Source organism: Netta rufina (assembly GCF_964035555.1).
Source record: "Netta rufina genome assembly, chromosome: 7".
Lineage (NCBI taxonomy): Eukaryota > Metazoa > Chordata > Aves > Anseriformes > Anatidae > Netta > Netta rufina.
Genome location: NC_140130.1, coordinates 12787969 through 12801498, shown reverse-complemented (window position 1 = coordinate 12801498; position 13530 = coordinate 12787969). Strand labels below are relative to the sequence as shown.

The 13530-nt window shown below is 44.3% G+C and overlaps 1 protein-coding gene across 8 annotated transcripts in view; it reads left to right on the top strand.

The window, feature by feature from the left end:
* The window catches only part of ZMIZ1 (zinc finger MIZ-type containing 1), a 345320-nt gene that overhangs the window by 72454 nt on the left and 259336 nt on the right, over positions 1-13530 (top strand). For 2 of the 8 annotated variants that reach the window (XM_084290255.1, XM_084290256.1), the window contains exon 1: positions 1285-1387. The exons of the other annotated variants lie outside the window; for them this stretch is intronic. The gene's annotated coding sequence lies outside the window, so the exon portion shown is untranslated. Of the gene's footprint in view, positions 1-1284; positions 1388-13530 lie in introns of those variants that run through there. 8 annotated transcript variants of the gene reach the window in all.

The following is a 13530-nucleotide window of genomic DNA, read 5'->3' as shown; positions in this document are numbered from 1 at the left end:
ATCACAGGCCTGCCTATTAAAACACCATGTTTTATTACTTCAATTACTTGCTTTTGAAAGATCTGCTTTTCTACTGAGATAAAACGAAAGGGCCTGTATTCTTACCAGGCAGAAAATGTTTTTCTGGTTTTGTTCATCATCTTGATGTTCAAATGCAGGAACATAAAAAGTTTACAGAAAATGTGAACTTTGGACTGATTTTGGTGGTATTTTTTTTCTCGTCTCCTGCCTGTATTGCCTATGCAGGGTTCTCTGAGCTTCAGCATAGCCAGAGAAACAGGAATCCTGGGGAAGTTAACCAGAGGATCTGGCAGGAGAATTTTATTCAATCCCACTTTACCAGTCTGAGTACCCAGAAAAGACATTTGTGCACTGATTTTTAGGACATGTAAAGAGCAAGACTCTGGCTGGTTTGGTTAGACTGCTTTTTGGAGGGGGAAAAAAGGGGGAGGAAAAAGATAACAGCTGAAGTGTCAGCTGTTTCTGCAATGGAAATAGGCAGGATTTGACGGAGTTGGGAGCTGTAGGCTGGGAAGATATCGGGGACACAAAAGCCTTAGCTGTTCTGAGCCTGGTGCTCTATAGGGAAGGAGTTGAGAGGTTAACGTAACTGCTAGAGTACATATTAATGGTGGGAAAAATATTGTCTGCTTTTTTGTCAATCTGTTTATATAACTCAGAATCGAGTGCTGTTGCACAGGGTGGCATATAACCACCTTAGCTGATACGCTAATGCAGACTGGGGCTTGGAGGAAAGGTGTAGGATAGGGCAGGTAAGGGCAGCAACCCTGAGTCTTTTCAGTTCTCCTTTGGGTGGAGAAAGTACTCGAGGTATGGGTAAAAGAAAGGTCTGTGGGATTGTGAGTGCACCAGGGTACGTTTGGAAGTGAATTGTCTGGGAAATAGAGAGGTCAGAACATGGGGCCTGGCTAGGGAAGGAGAACAGGCAGATGCGATATTGATGCCTGCGCCTTTCATAGGCTGGAACTAAGTGCTGCAAAACCCCTTGCAGGTTCTCAGTCTGTTTAACTGAAGAGCACAGATTTTAATCCTTGTTACTCCCTGCATCTCTTCAATTGCTTTCTGCCACTAAACGCAGAGGATCTGAACCAGACCGTGGGGCTCAGCTCTTGGGGACGTGAAAATGTGTCTGTGTTTCTTTCTCTTTCGCAACCCGAGCATGCATTTCAAAGGATTACAAAACCAGAGTCGATAATGCTCGTCGGTAATGTTGCTGTGTCAAAACCTCTGCAAGTTCCACGGAAACTCCTAATTGTTGGTTTCAGGCAGGCTGGGCGATGTGCTTTGAGCACCGTGTACGGCTGCATGTGGAGAGCTCGGTGGCAGCTGGGACAGGAGGATGGATGTCAGCTGCTCTTCAGAAGAGGTTCGTACTCAGGAATGACTTCCCCGCTTAACAAATTAGTTTATTAGGAGATTATGCATATTAAGATTCGAATTTCTGGCCCCATTAAAGTGCTGTAGGAATTTTGCCACTGACTTCAGTCAGGCAGTGATTTTACTAATAAATGCAATGAATCCAAAAGAAGATCCAGATTCCCCTCTGGGGAATTGACAGGAGAGGTGTAAAAGATGGCTTAGGAACAGAGACGGGGGAGATACACTGGCTGTGTGCGCCTCACTTTCCTGTAGCAAGGAGAGGAAAACTTCCTCAATATGCAAGGTGTGTTTTACTCCTTTCACAGTTTTCCAATTTCACCTGATCGTTGGGGGGAACTCTATAAATAGTTTTAACGTGGCCATTGTAATAAAATGAGGATGTTAAGAAATATGCTGTGACATGAAATGTTACTGCAAAAACTCTTGAAGTTTAAATTGGTCTTTTCACTGTATTATGATTTTGAACAATACTGTTATACAATTTGTAATTATGCAATGGTATTAAATATAAATTATTTCCATTAAGGAATATCATAATAAAATGTTCATGAATATTATTACTTCTGATCAACCACCTGTATATTCAGATATCTTACTTTATAATTCTAAAATATAATTTTAAAGCCAGTAAGTATGCTTCCATTTACTGACATACTTTAAAGTAGCCATTATTACAGCATTACTGATAAGGGGAACAGCAAAAACTCAAAATTTGTATTCTGTTATCACAAATTTCTGTTTCCTGGATCACGTCATTGACACTATATTTAATACCATGATTTGAAATTAGGGTCTGAAGTGATGCTTCATGATAAAATTATATATATATATACATATATATATATACATATATATATATATATATACACACATATATATATATATATATAACTTCATACCTCTTCAAATCGCCCCCAGTTAGGAATACCAATTTTAGCTGATTCAGAAGGCAATAAAACAATCTTCCATGCTTTTTTTTTTTTGATGTAAACAGTCTGAGGTTTACTGCTGTGATGTGTATTCCAGAAGTTTCACAATGAAGTCTGTGCCTTTCGAGGAGCTGTTTTAGTACCCAGGAGCAGGCTGTCTTTGCCTGGAGTACTTGCTATCAAAAAGTTAGGAAGAATATTCAGTGGTTGCATTGGTCTTTTTTTTTTTTTTTTTTTTTTTTTTTTTTATATATGACAGGTGCAAAATCACCCTGTAATTTATATAATACATGTAGATATATGGCAGAGCTAGAGTCTGACATTCCTGCTTCCTGCATCCAGACCATTCATTGGCTTAGCTTCAAAATTCAGAAGGAAGTCATTGAACTCATGAGTATTGCAGCTCCATTGATCATTTATCAAAACTTTCTTCCTCTGCTTCAGCCCAGCATTCGTTCGTGGCTGTGCAACCCACAAATGAGCATGAGGTGTTATAACCACTTCAGCAAATGTATATATCCTGCTCATCGGATAAGGCATCATCTTTTAGATGCAGCACATGGCTGTGGCTTATAAAGTAGAGTGCCTGTTGTTGGTTTATGTCTCTAGATTAAAGTTTGAAAAATGCACTGAATTTTTGTGGAATAAATTGTGTGGAGAAAAAACTGATCTGAAATCTATAAGCAATTTGTTCTCACTTGATGAGAATTTAGTCATTATTCCTTCACTCATAAACTTAGTGAGACTGCCTGTTTTCTATATACTCTGGGAGTGGGGGGGTGTTGTTTTTTGGAGGAAAAAAAAAGTTGATATCCAACATTTTATATATAATTCAAGCTTTAAGGCGAGATTATCCTCTTTCCTTAGTAGTTGGGATATGCAGCCAGCTAAGCATACTGTGTTTTGTAAATTAATCTTGTCTGAAATGTTTGTGGCTTGTCTTTTTGCAAGTAATAATGAAAATCTGTATTTAATTCTTCTGCATCTTGTCTTTTGAACACATTCGGGTGCCGTTTTAAATGGTAGCTGCCAAAATCTTAGTTTTGCAGTTAATTTTGCATATTTAAAGATTCATTGAAACGCTTTCTGTATGTTGTGGAGGCAAGGACTAAGCTTCTATAAATAACATGCTGCTCTACTCCACATTTCAGTCAAATTAAGAATTAGTGTTGTGCTCCTCAGTATTCTCAGTAGTGATGTACAGGAGAGCATCAGTGGATTTTATTCCCTATCGGGGTGGGACTGCTTTCGGCAACTGCATTAAGTGTGGAATGATGAACTGCTGTTGTGGATGGCGTTTTCTCCTTAGTCCACTAAGGAAGCATTCCTGCTTATGCTGAACTTCTGTGCACCATTGCGCACGTCCAACTAAGAGAGTTGTGCTGAGCTGCACCTTTTCTTGTGCATGAAGTTAGTATTGTCTATACATACTGTCTTTGTAGAGTTGTCTTCTTATTTTAAATAGCTCTTTTTTACTCACTCTTCAAATAATGTCATCCTCTCAGCCCTGTTATCACTTTATGAAGTAGTCTGCTAAGGTAAATAATGTGCTTTGTCTGTGTTGTATTTCTAAAGCAGTAATTTTTGCCCGTTGTAATGAAAATTTCAACCAGGGCAGGTCCTGGGACCTCTTCAAAAGTAGCAGAGAGGATTACTTGTGTTCGTGAAGCACGCTGTGAGTATCGTATGAGCATAAACCAGTTCGGTCCCCTGCCGTGCAACAAATGTCTGGAGTGACAGCCATGTAACCATGCCTCGGGCATGGCACTTGCATGGTTTGTCACAGGAGGTACTCTGAGTTGAGTGGTGGGATCAGCTCATGTGCTGCTCATGGGATGGGAGCCGCTACCAGTCAAATAGCAAAGGGAAGGGTTTTGGAGCATTTTCCACCCTGTGGCAGCGTCACTGTTGTGGGAACGATGACGAGGAATGGACTTGAAAGCTCAATCGATTCTTCAGATAGGTCACGTCTAGATCCTTATGCTGGAGCTTCTCAAAAGAAAGAGCAATAGAACAGGGGAAATAAAAAGGTTTTCAAAAACCAGACAAACAGGGCTTTGGTGTACATGCTACGACAAACTCTTTGTAGAGATTGCAGTTTGGAAATGAGGCTGATGGTGAAACGAATGTCTCTTGCACCTCACCAAATATCCCGTTAGCTCTTTCTGTCCAGTTTATTAAAAAAGCAGGTGACTTCATGGCTTTGAATAGCTGAAACACATTCTTTCTTCTACCCCCTCTCCCACTGAAGGGTGTTACTACGTTTGGTCAGAAAGGAACAATTAAAAGTGATTCCTCACACTAAGTCAAAAGTGAATATAACTATGCTGTTTTCTTACTTTATTGCTTCTGAAATATGTGGTGACAAAATTTCAAGGTGCTGTAATGATCTCAAATGCCTCTCCCTGACAGTGGAACCAAGGAATTTGCCTATCCTGCCATCCCCTGCGGAGGGCTTAGAGGTGGAAATGTCTCTAGTTTAATGCTCTAATAAAAAATTTATGGAGAGCTAAACAATGCTTACCTGCACAGCTAACAGCAGCGCTGTCACCCGTGTTCAGTGTTGCGTTACGGTTGCTCATGCCACATGTACCTCCGGAAAAAGGACAGGGTTACCAACAGCTTTGCAATGAATTTGGTGGTGATAGATAAACACGGCGTGAGTTAGGAGGAAGGGAAAGCCTCCCTCCCCTTGCTGGGGTGCACTGCCTCACCTCCCAGGTGGTGTGGGGCAGTGGCAGAGGAGAGATGCTGCTGGCAGCGATGGCCAGCCCATGGCAGAGGGGCTGGTCGGGGGGTATTGCCCTGCGTGGTGCCCCTGCCCGCCGGTCTGCCCCTTCCCTCTGCGGAGAGACAGCTGGGGAACGAGGTAATCGGTTAATCACTGGTAAATTAGCCCTGCGTCTTTGCAGAGAACAAATGCGGTATTTATGTAAAAGTTGTTAGGAGTTTTTCTCTTTTTAATTAGCAGAAATAGATGCAAAATGAATGATGATTAGGCAGCTGATGAATTCGGTAGTACAATTATGCCTAAAGCTATGCCCCAGTACTTAATGCTGGATGCTCTGAGCAATCAAAGAAGCCTATTTATGTAATTTATTTATAAAACAAAGTTAGAAATAAAACAAGACTGTGTATATTGCAAGTATATCAACTTTAGTGCCTGACAAAACCTTTGTAAAATTCAATAATATAAATATTTTTAAAATACTTGCTTTAAAATGAAATAGAAACAATTCCATAGCAGCATTTTTACTGCAGTAATGGGAGGCCGTTCTTTAAAAACACCAAATCCGGAGCATTTGCTAGAATTGAGTAGGGATTCTCCATGATTCAGGAATCGTGAAAACAAATTTCTTTTCTCTCCTTCTGGCAATCTGGGCTGGAGGAGCGGAGGAAATCAGAGAGCCCTGGGTGTCTGCTCTGGGAGGCTTTAAGAAAATGCGAGCCATTATGAGCAGCTGCCGCGCATGCAGCCAGTTGGGAAGGCTAAACTGATTAGTCTGTAAACACGGGGAGATGGTAAGTGTCGGTGTCAAAGGGACTGTGACAGTCATCAGATTGTGGTTTATCTCAGGCCGCTGTTTGAATGATGGCTCTCCCCCACAGAAGCAGTTTTATGGCTTTGCAGAGCTATAATCTGAGCCCAGGCTGGCGGGTCCAGCACCGCTCGGCGCAGCTCCTGGGCTGCCGGATTGTGCTGGCAAGCCCGGGCTGCCTGTCAGCGAGCCTGTTACTCGCCTTGCACCAGCCAGGCATTGCAAGCCTAACATTTATTGGTCCTACCAGTGGGAAATGCGAATTTCCACTGCAGAAGAGTATGAGCCTGCAGTGCAGAGGGTGACGGCAGGGAGGCTGCTCACAGGAGCTGCAAGTGGATGCTTCCTTTCCCTTACGGCTGGCCTGGAGCAGTGCAGTGGTTGCAGGGGACCCCCTGTGCACGGGGTGCCTGTCTCCTGTTGATGTCACAGGAGGTGACTTGTGGGCGAGCACAGCTGTGGGTGCTGGGCACAGTGATGTCCACACCATGCTCACGGCAGGCATCCTTCAGTGCTGCGGCTGGGCTGGGGCTGGTCTCTGGTAAAAGTCGTGTGGCTGCACTTCTGTGTGAAGCTGTGTGTCAAATCCACGCTTGGCTTGTGTGTTTGCTGCTGCTGAGGAGCAGGGAGCTCCGCTCCTGTGGACTTCTTGATTGGTTCAATTTTGGTAGCACCTCTTGGTGTAGTCTCAGGAGCTTAGGCCAAAATACAGCCTGCATTTATGGGAAGGAAAAGGGGCTTTACTTGCACATGAGGTGTAAGTGACCCTCTGGAGTCTCTTACTTCCCAGTAGGGACTGCCATTTCCCACAGCAGATTTTCTCTCTTCTGGTTGATGAGTGAGTTCCTCCTGCCAAAGCTCTTTGGGCAGCCCGGAGGCCCCGCCACCAGACGCTCTGTCACCAATCTGGTAAGGGCAGCGGCTGCAGTCGGCAGCTCAGGAAGCCAGCACTGGTGGGGCTCCTCCATGTGACACCCGTGCTTGTGGTCAAGGCAGGATGGGGTTTGGGATGGGTCTGGAGACCAGTTTTGGTTCTGCCCATTGGGAGATCCAGATGAGCTCTTCTGTGGTGTCCTGGGAGGATGAACCGTAAATGGAAACCAGAGAAGGTGAAAAGATGGCTGTTAAATACTTTAATCCGAGCAACAAGAAATTGTAAAGAGCATGGAGGGTAAGAGGGTATAGAGATGCTTCCGAAAAGGTTAGTTCTGCTGCTGGAAGTTCTGTATCACGAGGGAAATAATTACAAACTTCTTAAGAATTCATAACAGGAATTTCTAGGGAGCTTGGCTTGAGTTTTGGAGCAAAGGTTGCTGGCTGGAATTTGGATGATTCAGCAAAGTGCTGATAGAGGAAGAAAGTGAGTTTGTGGAGAAAGACATGAGACAGAGAGTGCCATGTCTTTTTTTTTTTTTTTTTTTCCTTCCATGTCTTCGTTACAGTCATGGTGTCTCTTCTGCTTTCATTCTGCTCACGTAAAGTAAAAATGCATCATATTTAAAGCGGCTACATAGATGTCATATGCAGCAGCTTTTACAACTGGCCCTCTATATATTACTCGTATTTACGTAGTAATTTTTGCTGCTGCCATTTGAATTGTGTAAGAGCATCTTTCCCTTCCTTCCAATTCCCATAAGAGCAAACAGTCCCTCATACATCCTGAGGAGGCAGCTCCAACTGCTCGTATTCATGCTATGAGCTGTATCTTTAATGAGGGCCTGTAATGGTCCCTCCACACTTGCTCAATGGAAAAGCATATTTCAAGGCAGAGTCTTTGATTTACAGGCTGTTGGCAGCTACCTTGAAATAGGTGTATTTATCTCTGCTTTCCTGGCCGAGGATTTGCATGCAGTGAGACAAGTAAGAAACCAGTTCCTGCTGGATGTGGCGGGCAGCGCTAGTTGATCTGCAAGCTGCAAGGGGTGCTGACATGGGCTACTAGTTAGCAGGGATAAGAGACCATTGATTTCTGGCAAATACATTATGAGACAAGGCAAACATTTGTAAAAGCCATGGAGGGAGCGTAATAATATTCAGCAGTGGAAATAAAGAGCGAAATTGATTTACCATGCTCCCATAAAGCAGCGCTCATCCCCGCTGCTGAGTCCCTGTCCAGGCACCCACCGGGGAGCTGGGGCTGCCGGCTGCTCCAAGTGCCTGGAATTTGGCTGCCCCAAGGGGGTGCCACTTGTTTATAACCTGCAGCTGTGCCGTACAGGCCCAAACTCAGCGTGGTAAACCCATCTGTCCAAGGACAGCCGAGCTCCTTGTCCGAGTCTGCTTCCCCTCGCCCCCAGCCCTCATCCGCCTTCTGTGCCCTCCGTCCCACCAGGCAGCTTGGTCAGAGGATGTGTCTTCTTCCCATGTGGTTCTTGTGCAACTGGAAAAAATGAAACCAGGAGGTTTTACTGTCCTAGGTGAAAACTAAACCAGCCCTGGCAGTTCAAGTAATAGCTATACTTAGCTTTTTTATAGTGCTGAATTTTTTCAAAGCGTTGGCATTTTGAAGACGTTCTTCCCATCGTTTCCACTCTGTCTTGACGCGTCTCCTCTAAACTCGGGGAGTCAGCTTCATTATCTCTGTTGAGGAGCGTTAGAGCTTCTCCACACGCTGCACTCAGTCAGAGTGGCTTGGTGTATCCTCTTTATTTTTACATTTAATTCCATGTCTGCCCTGTAACAACAAAGGCTAACATGGCAGCATCGCACTGGAAGGTGCTGTTTCAGCTTGCTGCTCGTGTACCAGCTAGGGGACTTTCTCCTCCTCTTTCAGAAGGTCAATGCTACGTGGTTTTGTGAATGTGGGATGCATTTCCAGGTCCTTAAAATATTTAAGTGCTAGGCCCAAAGAGTGGGCAGGGACATATCTTTTCTGCATGTCAGTGAAAACACAGGAGTCGATGGATCTGGATATAACCTTGTAAACTCTGTGTGTCAAAACTGCAAACGCCCCTGCTTGATGTTGGGAGACAATAGGTTTTTCCATTTCTTGCTTTAAAAGCATCCTTGGTTCTCCAAGTGTTCCTTTAAGCTTTGCCTCTTGACAGAACAGACTTTTCTAAGTCTAGGCAATGATGCCAACATATTTGTCCCTTTAATAAGCAAGCAACCCTGTTGTGGTCTCTCCCGTAGTAGTCACCCCATCTGCTTCATCTCTTGTGGCATTTCTGTCAGTTCTGGTTTGTAAGTCTGGCCTGCAGATTAGAGCTGGGGGAGCCAGGATCCTTATAGGATAAATAACCCCTTCCTCTGTTGCAGCCATACGAAAACTTTAGGTCCTCTTACTAGGTCATGGTGATGCACTGTTATGGTATTATAATCGTGCAGTAATTCCTAAACAAGTGTTTTTGGCTCAGTCTTAGGTTTTGTGAACTGTCCTGTTGTGTCGCTGCTCTGGCTAGCTACAAGGCTGGTTTGCAGCCTCTGCTATGGCTCCTGCTTCCTCTTATATAGCTAGAAGTTACTCAGCCTTACAACTAGATCTCGTTTATTTTTACGTAGAGTACAAAAAGGGATTGTGAGTTTTGGAATTGTTGTTATTTTTTTTCCCCTGGATACATATAACATGATGTAAAAATTGACAAAGTATATATGGCTGCCAGTGCACCGTGTTAAAATCTGTGCAGTGTTGATGTTTGCAGGTAAGTAATGCTGGGATATTATTCCTTACATTAAATGCAAGAATTACTGTTGAGCTATTAATCTGTTGAAATATAAAACTGTAAGGATTTTAATAGTGACCTTTGTATATATAATTAACTACAATTACTAGATATGTAGAAGACATTTTGGGTTAGGTACCACGTAGTAACTCATACTCTCACTTCCCAAAGACTGCTGATTTGATGTTATTTCCAGCAAGCTTGTTGAAAGTGGGAGGAGGGCATTTGTAAATGGTTTCTGCCACGCCACTAGCATATTTTTATTTGTGAGTGTTGTCTAAAATCCATGCAGCGTGCATGTAGCTGTGTCTGTTCGCATGTGTAGAAGCACGCACAGTGTCAGTAAAACAAGAGTCTTGGAGCAATTCATGATGAGCGGAGAAGTTAATGGCAGGTCAGAGTCCAGCTGCGGAGGTGGCAGGTGGGTGAGATGACTCTGGGCTGGGGAGAGACAGCAGAAGCTTTGCCTGCGCAGCTAAGAATACTGGCCTCTCCCTGTTACGGTGGCTAGCAGCTTGGGAGATGACAGATTACTTTTTGTTTTTCTTAAATAAAAGCTGGCAAGTGACTTAAACTTCTCAGTTTATGAAAAAAAATCTTAGCTGTGCAACGCATCATTAAGTGGAAATACAGATTATCTGCAGAGAAAGATGGAGATAGATCTGTGTCTTCTGAAGGAACAGTTTTTGTTTTCTCTCACTATTTCTAACCCATATTTATGTTTTCTATAAAAATCTATTTTTGTCTGGCGTGTGAGCGATTTGGTATGCAGGATCTATTTGTTTTCAGCCTACGTCTTTTAGCAATAGCGTCCATCAAGTGACTCAAAACAAACAGGTAGTGTATTTCTAAGTGCCGTGAGGCCGAAAGGTGAAGCCGCCTTCCTCTTTCCATGAGGAAATTGCAGAAGTGTTTGATTTGCACTTGCCATGTGCCCTGCTCTCACACCTGCCTGCGGCTGCTGGGCCTGGGGGCAGAGGGAAGCGTGCACCCCGCGGGCTCCGCGCCAAGCCTGGCCGTGCTGCAGGGCACCCCTTGCCTTTCAGGGCCGGCATCAAGAGCATCACCAGGCTCAACTTCGATTTCTGCTACTGTCTGTGCTTTTGGAAAACTTGCCTTCGCCTTCAGACGACATGCTAGTAAAGACAGCTGGGTGTATGTGGGCACTGGCCCTGACCTTGCTGCTTGTGCACACGTGGAGCTGGTTGTGAGCCGCTGTGCGGAGAGCTCTGACTGCACGCAGCGCTGCCGTAAGGGACACCAGTGGTTGTGTAAGGCAGGGGCCAGGTGAAGGGGAATGGCTGTGTGCTTATACTGATGCAGGGCCCGGGCATCTCCTCTCAGGTCCTCTGGATTCAGTCAGTGCTGTGAGCACCAGGCACGCTGCTGGAGATGCCTCGTATTTTGAGCTGAACCACATGAGAGGAAAGCCGTGGTGCTCGGGCTCAATAAGGGCACAGGACTAATGATTTCTGTCCTCGTTTCAGGCAGGATGGGTTTACGAGAATCAAAAAACATTTAATAATGTCTAAGCTAAGTAACAATCTCCTCAGAAGTCCAGGATTTCCTAATGTGCCCAGGTCTCTGCTCTCCTGCAGTGTGGCTGCCTCAGGTGTGGAGGGGTAGCAGTTGTTTCAGATTGTCAAGGGAGCAGGTAGGTGTCTACGGCAGAAGACTTCCTAGATCACCTCTTCTTTTCTCCCAGTATAGAAAGGATAGAAAGCTGGGGTGTTTGGCAACGCTTGTGGCAGGATTGAGCTTGGTGTATGCTGGGTTCTGTTAGTCTTTGGGGCTTGCCACCTCAAGCAGGAAAACAATTTACAGAGGCACTGGGAACTGCATTTCCATTGTGCTCCTTGAGAAGTGGTTGCCTTGGATAAGGCCACCTCAAATGAGGTGATGGTTGTACGACCTAGCCCATCGTGTCCTCTTGTTCATTTGCTTCAGAAAGGAATTTGATATTTCTTCTCCCTTCGTACTCAGTTTCATGTGGAATCACTTCGAGTGCCATGTGCTGTGTGTGTGTTCTCTGACTGCTTCAGAGACAGACACTTCACAACAGGATTCTCTTGAGCACTTGATGTGTGAGAAGATAGTGTTCAGTTTCGGGTTTTAGGGTATCTCTGCAGGGGCAGCTGAGCTGTTCATTGTGAACTGGTACAGCTCTAGGACTACAAGGTATGGTGGTACAGAGGCCACCTCCTTCTACATTTTTCTTCCAAACATATGTGCAATCATCTTATGGCCGTGGCTGTCTCCAGTTCCAAACTGCCTGACAGTGTTTGCTAGCTGCTGTCCGAAGACCAAGTTTGTAACAACTTCACCAGAATCCCCATGTTAGTGTACTCTGGGTGTCTGTATTTTTTTTAAGTAGCTCTAAAAAAAAAAAAAGTTATGGATCATTTGTCCTTCTCTATTTGTTATATAATTATAAGCTTTTTGATATAATTACAAGCCTGTAGAAATAAAGGCTGTTTCATGCTGGTGTATTTGCACAGTGCATAGCACAATGGACATGCACGTTTGGCTGGGCCCATAGTTCTCACTGCAATGCTCTCTCTTTTTTTTTTTTTTTTTTTTTTTTTTTCTCCTAGCAAGCTCTAATTATGTCCCTTAGCCCTGAAGTCCTGCATTCCCTTTAGACTGTGTATTGTCCCCCAGGTAGAGGATATGCCTAGCCTGGAAAAAAGGGTTTTAGGAACATCTGCCTTCTCCATGCCGTCTGTGGAGAGAGTGCAGGCTGCCCAGCCCGGCTCGGCGCTGCATGCGAGCTGTGTTCTCAGGGGTATAAATACATCCTGTTAAAAAAGGAAAAGCGCCGAGTGCAGCTTGCTTTCTGCTGCTTCCCAGAACTGATGGGGCAATTCCTTTCTCCTGAGGTCACGGCTCCTGGGTGGGCGTGCGGACAACGCGCTGCCTCCTGCTCCCGCTGCCAGCCACAGAGCCCGGCCCTGGCAGTGGGCTGACCGCCGCCGCCCCGGGAGCACCCTGCTGCTGCTGCCCCTGCTTTCACCTGCCTGGGGCCCTGGGACCCCCTCCTGCCCTGTGCTAAAGGGGCTTCGTCCATGGGCTCTCTGCAGTCACACGTAACAGCAGAAGGGATGCGAGTCCCAAGGGGTGGGAAGCAAGACGACCTTACTCCCTTCAGTGCCACGCAAAAGCCTGCGAAGTGTGCATGTCTTACATGCCCACAAGATAATTTTGGGGTACAATTTGGATGAAAAATTTGAGACCTGGAATTTGTGTATGAACTTAAATGGAGGAACAACATGTAACTTGACATTTTAGGTGACTGGAACAATGTCATGCATGCTTCTGCTCAGTGTCTGCTGGGTCAGAGCGATGGGTTGCTCTTCCAGCTAGTTTGTCACCTTTACGGTGTTACTTTCATTTTATCTGAGGTTGCCTATTGTCATAGTTAGCGCTGGCTAGCAAGTGTCATCAGCTTTGTAAGCTAGCTGTCTCCTTTCTACTCCAAAACATAAAAGTAGTGGAGACTACACTGGTGTTCATATTCACAGGGAAGATAGCACAATCTGTTTGATTTTGTTTTTTTTTTTGTTCTTAAAAGAATTATAGACCTTTTTTTTTTTTTTTAACAGCAAAAGCAAAACTGGTATGATTTACAAGTATTCAACAAATGTTATCTACCAAATTTTCAACAAACATGAGGAAATTAATCTGTACACGTATATATTGTTAATTCACCTCAGCAGCCAAAACAGGATGAAATGCCATTTGCTTGTTTTTTCTTATTGATATTAAAAAACAAACAAACAAAAAAAAACAACAGCAAACTCAGTTTGAGAAAACATGTTTCAGTCATTTGTATAATTTATTTTTTCATTTTAATGGCTTAGAAAGATAAAAATTCAGGTTTGTAAAATCTAGATCCATGAAACTGGGGGCTGTGTATGTAGGCAAGGGGTTTGTGAATGCCGTGTTCCTGCCCTAAGTGAGCAGGCTGGAATCCACATTTCCCCCCATTTCAGAGGAGCT